This window comes from Peromyscus leucopus, chromosome 2, assembly GCF_004664715.2.
Source record: "Peromyscus leucopus breed LL Stock chromosome 2, UCI_PerLeu_2.1, whole genome shotgun sequence".
Classification (NCBI taxonomy): domain Eukaryota; kingdom Metazoa; phylum Chordata; class Mammalia; order Rodentia; family Cricetidae; genus Peromyscus; species Peromyscus leucopus.
In genome coordinates this window covers 120,671,952-120,681,858 of record NC_051064.1, presented here as the reverse complement: position 1 = coordinate 120,681,858, position 9,907 = coordinate 120,671,952, and the positions used below count along the sequence as shown (strand labels likewise).

At 48.3% G+C, this 9,907-nt stretch overlaps 1 long non-coding RNA gene across 1 annotated transcript; it reads left to right on the top strand.

The window, feature by feature from the left end:
* The first annotated feature begins 7,984 nt into the window (after positions 1–7,984).
* LOC119087356 lies at positions 7,985–9,586 on the top strand. Its single transcript, XR_005090766.1, has 3 exons — positions 7,985–8,311; positions 9,141–9,261; positions 9,555–9,586. It is a non-coding gene; the product is annotated as an uncharacterized LOC119087356 (long non-coding RNA).
* Positions 9,587–9,907: the final 321 nt, after the last annotated feature.

Sequence of the window (9,907 nt, the reverse complement as noted above, 5' to 3'; positions counted from 1 at the left end):
GATCTCCTGCTTTGTTTCTGGACCTGAGTATTTAGATCTTTGTGTTTGTGGATGGGAAAAACCTGCTGACTGAAGACATGCATGGAGGTCTCCAGGGGAAGGGGAGACAGGATGATCTGTGAAGACCTCCCTAGTTCTAGAGCTATTGAGTTTAGGATCTGAAGCTGACATTGACACTCAGAGACCCTAAGTGTCACTACGGTCCCCTTATTAAAGTGGGGTCATTTGAGTGAGAGTTACTAATAAGTGGACTTCAGAGTCCAGTTCATAGTGGGCCACTGAGAATTCGAGGTCACTTTATAGTCATGTCTCTGGTTTCTCGTTACATTTTTATTATTTGTTATCTGTGCAGAGATCGGAGGAGGGGGTGGTATACATAAGCAGTAGCACCCCCATGGAAGTCAGAGGACAACCGTGGGAACTGGTTTCTCTTTTCCCACCATATGGGACTGAACTCGGACCGCCAGACTTGGAAGCAAGTGCCTTTACCTGCTGAGCCATCACGCTTCTCTGCTTTCCTAAAGTACAAGTGGTTTGAAATAGCAGGATGCTGGATTTATCCCCATATGAGGGCACTGGCCTGTGGAAATATTGATATTCTTAAAGATCTCAGGACACAGGAGTAGAGCCTCCTGTGTGGTTTCCCAGGGGCCAGAATGGATCCCAGAGTGTGACTGTAGACAAACTCTATCAAATCAGAGTTCTAAACCCAGTGTCTGCTGGTCTGCTGCTGTCTTTACCAGAACACATTAATATGAGTTCAGGTACACAGTACGCAGTTACCAGTTGGGTCATTTTATTTTTTTTCTCTCGAGAAAGGTCATGACAAGTCATGTTTGCGTAGAATGAACAATATACACTCCTAGTTTTACCCCAGAGCTGTTAATTCCCTTGCTCCTTGTCACGGCAGAGTCTGAAGAACATGGCTCACCTGGACATTCCACAGAACATTTCATGGATTCATTACATTAGTGACATCATACGGTCCTGGAATGTAAAGAAGAAGTTGCCAGCACACTGAAGGTCTTGCTAAGTTGCGTTCCAGAGGGTGAGGTGATAAGCCTTACAAAGACTCACAAGACTGCCACATCAGCAGAGACGTTACGGGGCTAGGAGTCTAAGGCATGCTGGAATGTTCAACCCAAAGCAAGGGATATTGGGTTGCTGCTACCATTTTGTTCCTGACACCATAAAGAGGCAGGCACTGTGCCAGTTCGGCCTCTGGGTTAGTTAGGCAGCACACATCCTCCCATACCTGGGGACATGTCTACAGCCCACAGATTGGAAGACAAGCAGGACCTCCAGCTTGAATGGGACCTGGGGTGGGAAATAGGCCTAGGTTGCAGTGCGCTTTGGTACTGGAGGCGTCAGGGTGGAAACAGATGGCTGTAGCTTATGCTACTTGGGAAAATTTCAGTTCAGGCCCTAAGGTTCAGGGACAAGGATATGCCATCCATAAAGAAAGCTGAACTCCTTTTAGAAAACAGTCCCCATGTGCTGCGGTGACCATCATATCTGTGATGACCATGGAACAACAGATGGTCGTATGTATTCAGTTACTTTTTTTTTGTTGCTTTGACGATAATACCTGACAAAAGACTTAAGGAAGGAGTAATTTATTCTAGCTCCCGGTTGGAGGGTACAGTCCATCAGGGCGTGAAAGGCATGGTGGCAGGAACTCGAAGCAGCTGGTCAGGAAGCAGAGAGATGAGTGATGGCATCCAGCTCCGTTTCATTTTTTTATTCAGTGTGGGACTCTGAGCCTGGGGAGGGGGTGTGTGTCCACCTTAGAGTGTCTCTCCCCACCTCAGTTAACTCAGTCTGGAAACCCCCACACAGGCAGCCTCTCAGGTGATTCTAGATCCTGTCAAACTGACAACCACTATTAATTGTCACACCAAACATCTGGAATCACCCATATGTCCTGTGCTCTCTTAGACCCCCGAACCATAAAGTTAGGCAAGCCTAGCTGTGATGAAATGATACCTCTGTGACCTACCCTGAGTGAGACCTCAGTACGCTGCATGAGCAAGTGGTCCCTGCTTCCAGAATCCCCATCATGGCTGCACCAATGTCTCTACGTCTCTATGGATACTTGGTATGACTACTCAAGAGAGCAGGACAAACCAACAAGCTTGTTTTGTGGTGAGGCTCTGTAAAGATGGACTCTGCCCTCCAGACTTGGATCCTAAGACCTCTTCGTGGCTTCATGGGTTCAGAAAAATACTAAGGTTTAAGAGCCAAAGGAAGAAATAGGAATGGTCCCGCTGACTGTCATTCCCAGTGACACACTAGAGCACTGTGTTCCCATCCCTGCAGTGCCTGGCTCCTCAGGGTCAGAGGTCCCGGTCCTAGAGAAGAGGTGTTCTTGGTAAAGACATACAGTGAGGCCAGGTGTGATGGCACACATCTTTAATGCCAGCACTGGGAGGTAGACAGGCAGATCTTTGTGAGTTCAAGACCAGCCTGGTTTGCATAGTCAGTTCAAGGCCAGCCATGGCGACATAATGAAATCTCCTTAAAAAAAAAAAAAAAAAAGATTCACCATTTTAACTGGATGCTTGGTGTGGAGCTTTTAGCTGTTTTTTTTTTATTTATTTATTTATTTTTTTTATTTATTTATTTTTTTATTTTTTCACCAAGAGAAAATGAGGAGAATGGGATTAGGGAGCTGCTTCAGTGGATAAAGCTCTTACCACACAAGTACTAGGACAGTTCAGATCTCCAGGACCCATGCAAATGCCAGGATGTGGACGTGGCAGCTTGCTTGTGATTCCAGAGCTTAGAGGGCAGAGATGGGGTCCCTGGGGCAAGTTGGCTAGCCAGACCAGCTGTCGGTGAGTTCTGAGTTCTACTGAGAGACACTGCCTCATTGCCTCAATGAATAAGATGGAGAATGAGCCCAAGAGACTCCCACCAACAGCCTTGGGCCCCCACATGCATGTCAAACATGCACATGTATGCATGTACGTACCTACACATATGTGAACACACATACGCATGTGCTGGAGAGAAAAAATGAGGAGACTGTGTGTGGAGCTAAGATGGTCTTTCTGGGACCTCTGGGACTTACTTGTGACTGAGTGGGCGAGGGTGCGATTACCAGAACAGAGGATCGATCGTCCCACCTGATTGGCCGAGCAAGGTGTTAGTGACAGTGAGAGGAATTCAGAATGATGGTGGCGAGGGCGATGATGTGCTCCCACGAAACCCTGCAGAGCTGCAGAGCACGGGTCTGTCGTCCGTCGTCTCCCGACTGTCCCTCTTCCGAGAGGTGCAACCCTGCTGCGTGTGGGTGGCTGGTGGAGACTCAGAAGCCTCCCTTCACTCAGGAACTGGCCACTCAAGCTGTGAAGGAGCAGGAAGTCGACAGCCTCCAGGTACGGTGTCTGCAGGCCACTGTCAAGCTCTCTGGACAAGGTCCAGGGACATGAGGAGGACGTGGGTCCCAGTGTGGGACTTCTCTAGCCGGCCATCTTTGCTTGGGCAGTTTCTCATCTCCGCTGAAGGCTTCACCCTTGCTGCCCATGACCACTTTCCCACAGGACAAAGCAAAGAGTCTTGGTTGTAATGCTTTCTAGTGTGGACCCGAGGGAGTGCTTTCTTCTCTCCGCCTCCTTCCTCATCATAAAACAGAAGGGATGACGCCTGCTCTCTGAGGTGTCCAGGTTAAATGAGATGCTGTGTTCAGTTGGCCTTGACACTTTTGGCCACTCTATAAATGGAGCTGATAACTATGGCAGGCTTGCCACAAATAGGGACCTCTATTTGGGATACTGTGCAGACTCCTCTACCCAGCAGAGGCTCCCCTCTGCCCAGCTAGGGGCTTTCCAGAAGAACAAGGAGCCCCCAAGTCCTTTCATTGTTCTCACATTGGACTGACAGGGACTTAGATTCCAATCTTCATTTTGCTGTTGACTGTCTAGATGCCTTGGGTTATTTTATCTGTAAAAATGAGGTGTTAATAGGCTTTTTATGGGATGATTTCAGGCAAATTGCTCACAGCAGTGCTTGAGAACCAGGAATTTGGTTAATTTGCTTACTTAATGTATTTCTTGAGCAGTTACTTTGCATATGGCTCTATGCTGTGTACTTGGGCCACAAAGAGAGAAATCAGCCGGGCGGTGGTGGCACACGCCTTTAATCCCAGCACTTGGGAGGCAGAGCCAGGCGGATCTCTGTGAGTTCGAGGCCAGCCTGGTCTACAAAGTGAGTTCCAGGACAGGCTCCAAAGCTACAGAGAGAAACCCTGTCTGGAAAAACCAAAAGAAAGAGAGAGAGAGAGAGAGAGAGAGATCAAGCTCATTCATAAAGTTAGAAACGTTACTTCAAATGAAGAACCTGAGGCTCAGAGGGGTAAAGTGACTTGTTCAAGGTCACAGAACAATTCAAGTGTTAGAACTAAGACCTAAACCCAATACCCACCCACTTCTAGAAGGTTCTCGGGCACAGGGCAGCTTCCTAAGCCACCATGGTCAGCCAGCAGGCGTTGAAAAGGACTTGGTAGAGCCCTAAACTCTTGCTGCCTGGTAACTCTGTATCTCCTCACGTGGCCACGGCACGGAGGGCCAGCGCTTACGGCAGCAGAACAAGCAGCTTCAGCCCTAGGCTCACCTCAGCTAAGCCAGGCTTTCCGTGTCCCGCTGGGTGAGTATGGGAGGTGAAAGGTCATCACGGGCTCTTTTGGGAGGCCGGTCTCTCCCTGTTGGACAGACTCTGGGAGTCAGCAGAATTCCTGTAGAGTCAGATAAATCCAGTTTTCTTGACGACAGGCCACAGAGCTTTGAGCTTGGTGCTTCCTGAAGAGGCCTCATCTTCATCATCGCTGGATTCCCCGCTCACTTCTCATCCACGCCACGTGCCAGTCTGAGTCCCACAAGGGCAGAGCCTTTGCCAGGAGCTGCCAAGGAACTCTTCAGGCAAAGTCTTCATTTCCAAGACCGGCTCGTTCTCCCTCGGCCTCTCAGCCTACTCTCTTGGGCCCCCGACGGGAAATTTCATAAACTTTCAGGTCCCTACTCTGTGCCAGGTTCTAAAACTGGGTACCCTCTGTAATACCTTCCACACTACCTGACGAGGTAGGCCCTGTTGCCACATTCTTGGGGAAAAAGAGCAAAGAGAGGTAGGGCAGAAGCTAGGAGGAGGAGGAGCAGGGACTGCAAGGCCGGACTCCTGCCTGGGGACCTCTCACCTCAGGCTTCCTTCGCTCTCCATGCAAGCATGGCCAGGCGCGATGCTTCCCCAGGTTGATGGGCCTGGAGAGCCAAGGGGTCTGGCTCACAGCCAGATAGCCAGGTGTGGGAGCAACAGTCAATCCAGCTGCTGCAGCTGGTGGGGTCTGTGCTGGATCAGGAGCCTGGTGTGTGTATGGCACAGGGTGGAGGAAGTCTGAGAAATCAGGAGCAGCTCTGGCAGCTCCCTAGGGGCGTTTGGGAATGACCAGCACTCTCTGGGAAGCAACAGAAGTCCTGACAATTGTGTCCCTGTGAGTTCTCAAATCCTTCCTTCCTAGGTGCCAGATCTCACGTAATCAGTGGGGAGGAATTGCTGAAATTCCCAACGGGGGGTCTGTTTGGTTTCAAAGTTCGTTCAGGTCTCCGCCTCTCTCGGTTTCAGATGCTATCTCTCTCTGTCCATGTCTCTCTTTCTCTCTCCGCCTTTTTCTCTGTGGCTCCCACCTCCCCCTCTGTTTTCATTTATCAAATTTTATGAGACAAAATTTTTCTGCATAGGCCTGGTGGACCCGATACTTGCTTAGTAGCCTTGTCCAACTTTAAGCTCACAGCAATCCTCCTGCATCAACCTCTTAGTCATCTCTTCTGGAGATATGAGCATCCACCTGTGAAAGATGGATGGCTGAACATGGTGCCCTGGCTCCAAAAGCTATGACTTAACCAAGCTGCCTGGCTCTGCCCAGTACCCCTGCCTTGCCCTGGCTCCCCAGTCCTGCTCCAAGCTCTAGGTTTGATGTGGCTGATCCTACCTAATTGAAAAACCTAAGGGAGATGGGAAGGACTTTCTGAGTCCATTTAGAGGGAGAGTGATTGAAAGAGTGGGTTTGACAGGATGAGTGAGCGCGAGCATAAGATTGAGAGTGAGTCAGAGAGAGACTAAGTAGCCGGCTGATGTCTATAGTTAGCAGAGTATAACACAGGGGACCCTGACTTCTTAGAATGCCCAGGAGAAAGCGTGTCAAAGCAGAGATATAGTCCAGTTCCACTGCAGGCAACAGAGGCCAGGATGGGCAGGGTCCAACCAGCTCCACACTATTTGAAGTAACATTAAGGCGAAGATGGGAGCTGAGAGTTACCAGGAGACAAACCCTGAAACACCCTGCCTCAGTTTAAGCATGGGAAAACTATGGTACAGTGAGCTTGTGACAATCCTAGGCAAATGTCCAGAAATTCCTTTTCTAAGCAGGGATTATTGGGAGCCAAGATGGGTTGACTTAGGTCAAGGCATGACTGACTGCCAAACTTCTCTTGCAGGAAGGGTAGCCAGAGCACGCTGTGGGAAAAGGACCACAGGTTCTGAGTTGTAAAAAGAACTGGGGTGTTCTAAGAACTGCGTTGATGGAGCATGGAGAGAGCCCACTATTGAGGGCCTGGACCTACCACACCCTGGCTCCCTGCATAGGAAAATTATAGGCTGCCTTTTATAGCAAAGGAGACACGGATGCTGCCGAATTTACCTCGTGGTCAGCGGTGGGAGAGGGGCCCTGGGCACTCTAGTGAGGAAGAAGAGGTGCCCTGTGGGGATGGATACGGATAACATGCAATGAGGGGAGAGGTCGTACTAGTCCACTAAAGCAGCTGTGATGTCAAAAGGCTGTGAGTTTGCCCAGGAAGAATAACATCAAGGTTGTTTTAGGCACGTAAAGACTGAGGCAGGAGGATCATGAGTTCAAGGAAAGCCTGGGCTATAGAATGAGACTAAGGGGCGAGACTCCTTGTCAGACATCGACACCATGGTCAGTTTGGCTGCAAAGCTTGTTTCTTCCTCTTCCTCCTCCTTCCTTTTTTGGGGGTGGGGGTGGTGGTTTAGAAACAGGTTTCCCTGTGTAGCCGGGGCTGTCCTGGAACTAGCTCTTAGACCAGGCTGGTCTCAAACTCACAGATTTGCCTGGCTAGGTGTCTTCCCACCCCAAGTGCCACCATGTCCTGCTTGTAACAATATCTCTTACATTCATCTTTGAGGGTACATAGGGAAACGCTGGCCAGATCACAGGGTGGCCTGGGTTCTGTGGGGCTGGTTACAGCCCCTTGCCCAGAGTGGCTTAAATATAGGGTAGGGCTCTGTTGTCTCTGTGACCCACAGCATCAAGCAGTATGGTCCACTGTGTGCTGGGCTGGCAAACATCTCCTCCACCTGCAAACATTTAACCTCAAGGAATAAGGTTTCTGAGCTAATCTGTTTATTGTAATGAACACAAAAGCAGAATAAGCAAAACTAAGCAACACACACACACACACACACACACACACACACACACACACACACACGAAAAACTAGTAAATGAAAATCTAGGCAAAATAGGAAACAATAAGTATAAGAAATCACTGGAGTGCCAAGTGCTGGTGAGGAGGTAAATGCTATGCATCCATGGAAAAGACACTAAGAAGGTCTAGGGGACTGGTTCCTTGAAGGTGATGCTTGATTTGGGTCTGGGGGTTGTTCCCAGGGACTGTTGGGACTGTTGACTTGGGTAGAGCCTCCAGGGGCTGATGCCATTCCAGAGCGAAAACTAGCGAAGGGTGGAGTCGCAGCCAGATGTGCCTCCCATGGGCACTGATGTTTACAGTGCCTGAAGATGTGTTATCTCTGCTTCCCAAAGTGGACGGGAAGGTCTCAGATATCAACTATCTCACTTGCACATTGGTGCAAGCGCGTCCAGGTGGCTATCAGCCAGCTGCTTGGCTCAGTTACAAGAAGCAGCTCCAAGCAGAGTGAGCACTGTCACAACAGTCACATTAATCATCATTAAAATACCAGTTTACTTGGATTCACAAGAATCACAGCATGGTGAACTACACATCATAGCATGCTTCCAGTGACCCTAACCGTCTCTAATCCGGGTGCACCCTGTACGGAGCACTGAGTGCAAAGGCGGGGAATGTACGTCTAAGCTGGGAGAGAAAACTCTCACCCGAGGCCTCCATGACCCCTATTTGCTCCTGCGTTGCTCTCTACTTCCCTTCATGATACAGCCATTTCCACCAAAGCCTCAGACTGGGAGGTTCAAGGTTCAGATTCTGGAGTCCTGACCCTTGACTGCTCCCTAGTTCTACTTACTACTGGTGACCTTGAACAGGTCAGTTTCCCTACATTTACATTAATTTTCTTCATTTGAAGGCGGGCATTATAACACTTCATAAAGTTAGAGTGTGGGCTTTTGGCTTCTGAGCTGTGATTCACGGTGAAAAATATGTTTTATATCAAGAACTGGTATGCACATTTATACATATACATAGCTATATGTATGCATATGTATAACTAGAAAAATAAAAATTTCCAAAGAATTCTCAGTCTTAGTGATGGACCAGATCTATTCCATTCCATTCCATCCTATTCTATTCTTTCATTAAGCAAAATATTGACGGAGAGCCATGAAGTTGGTTTGATTGACCTACTGACATAATTCATTGTCTACACTAGGAAAGCACTGGGGTCCAATTTGAAAAACATGATTCATTTCAAATACAGCAAATTTTTCACATCCCATCATGTTTACAGAGATCTGCATTCCAGCCTGGGCAGTGGTGCACACCCATATCCCAGCACTTAGAAAGATGAGGCAGGAAGATTGCTTGGGCTTTCTAGACAGTTCCAGGAAACTCTCAATCCCATCTCCCAAGAGAACTGTATCCGGAAGAGAATGACCACAGTCTTCCATTCCTTCACGTCATTCCTTTCCCCAGCTCTCCCCCTGCTTATTCATTCATTATTGCTTCACTAATTTCATTAATTCATCTTTTATCTGTTTTTATTTCTGTGTCTGCGTGTGTGTCTGCGTGTATGTGTGTGTGTGTGTGTGTGTGAGAGAGAGAGAGAGACTCGTGTGACAGTCTGAAGCTGAGTGGAGTCAGCTCTGAAGATCCTTCGCTCTCTGAGCCATCTTGCCTGCCCACCATTTTTCACAGATTTAAGCTCTGAAGAGGTGTTCTAGAATCTTCTGTGTTCTGTAAGTCACAGGAAAGAGGAAATGAGCCTGTTTCTTGCAGTCCTCAAGACAGAAATGGCAATTTTAGCTGTAAATGACAGGTGAGTTGCTAGCATTTTCTAATCCCTTGTGTGCCTTGACTATGGGTCTGGCTGCCCTTCAAGGCTTCTGTTTTGGAAACTGATCAGAGGGCAGAGAAAGGAAGCCACGAGGAAGTTTTGGGTATTGTAGATGGGCAGCTGAAGCCAGTCTTCCATCTCCTGCTCCACTGAGCATGGCGGGTTGCTGGGACAGGTTCTGGGCTGTAAGGGAGAATAGATAGCGGAGACCATGTGTCTTGGGTTCTGTGACTACACTTTACAGGCAAAGCAACTCCACTGTTTTATGCTTTGAGCTCCTTCACAGGGTTTATTAGAAAGAAGAGCCTGGTGGTGGTGTTGGACGCCTTTAATCCCAGGATTCCAGAGGCGGAGGCAGGCAGATCTCTGTGAGTTCTGAGTTTGAGACCAGCCTGGTCTACAGAGTGAATTCCAGAATGTTTCACAAAAAAACCCTGTCTTGAAAAACCAAAAAAAAAAAAAAAAAAGGAAAGAAAGAAAAAAAGAAAGAAAGAAGAATCCCCTTGCTCTTCTCCTCACTAAAAAGTACAAAAGAACATATTCCATTGTGGATGGCAAATATTTTTCTTAATCCCTAAACTAACTCATTAAAGTCTCGTGACTCTCAGAAGCAATCTAGGACTCACAA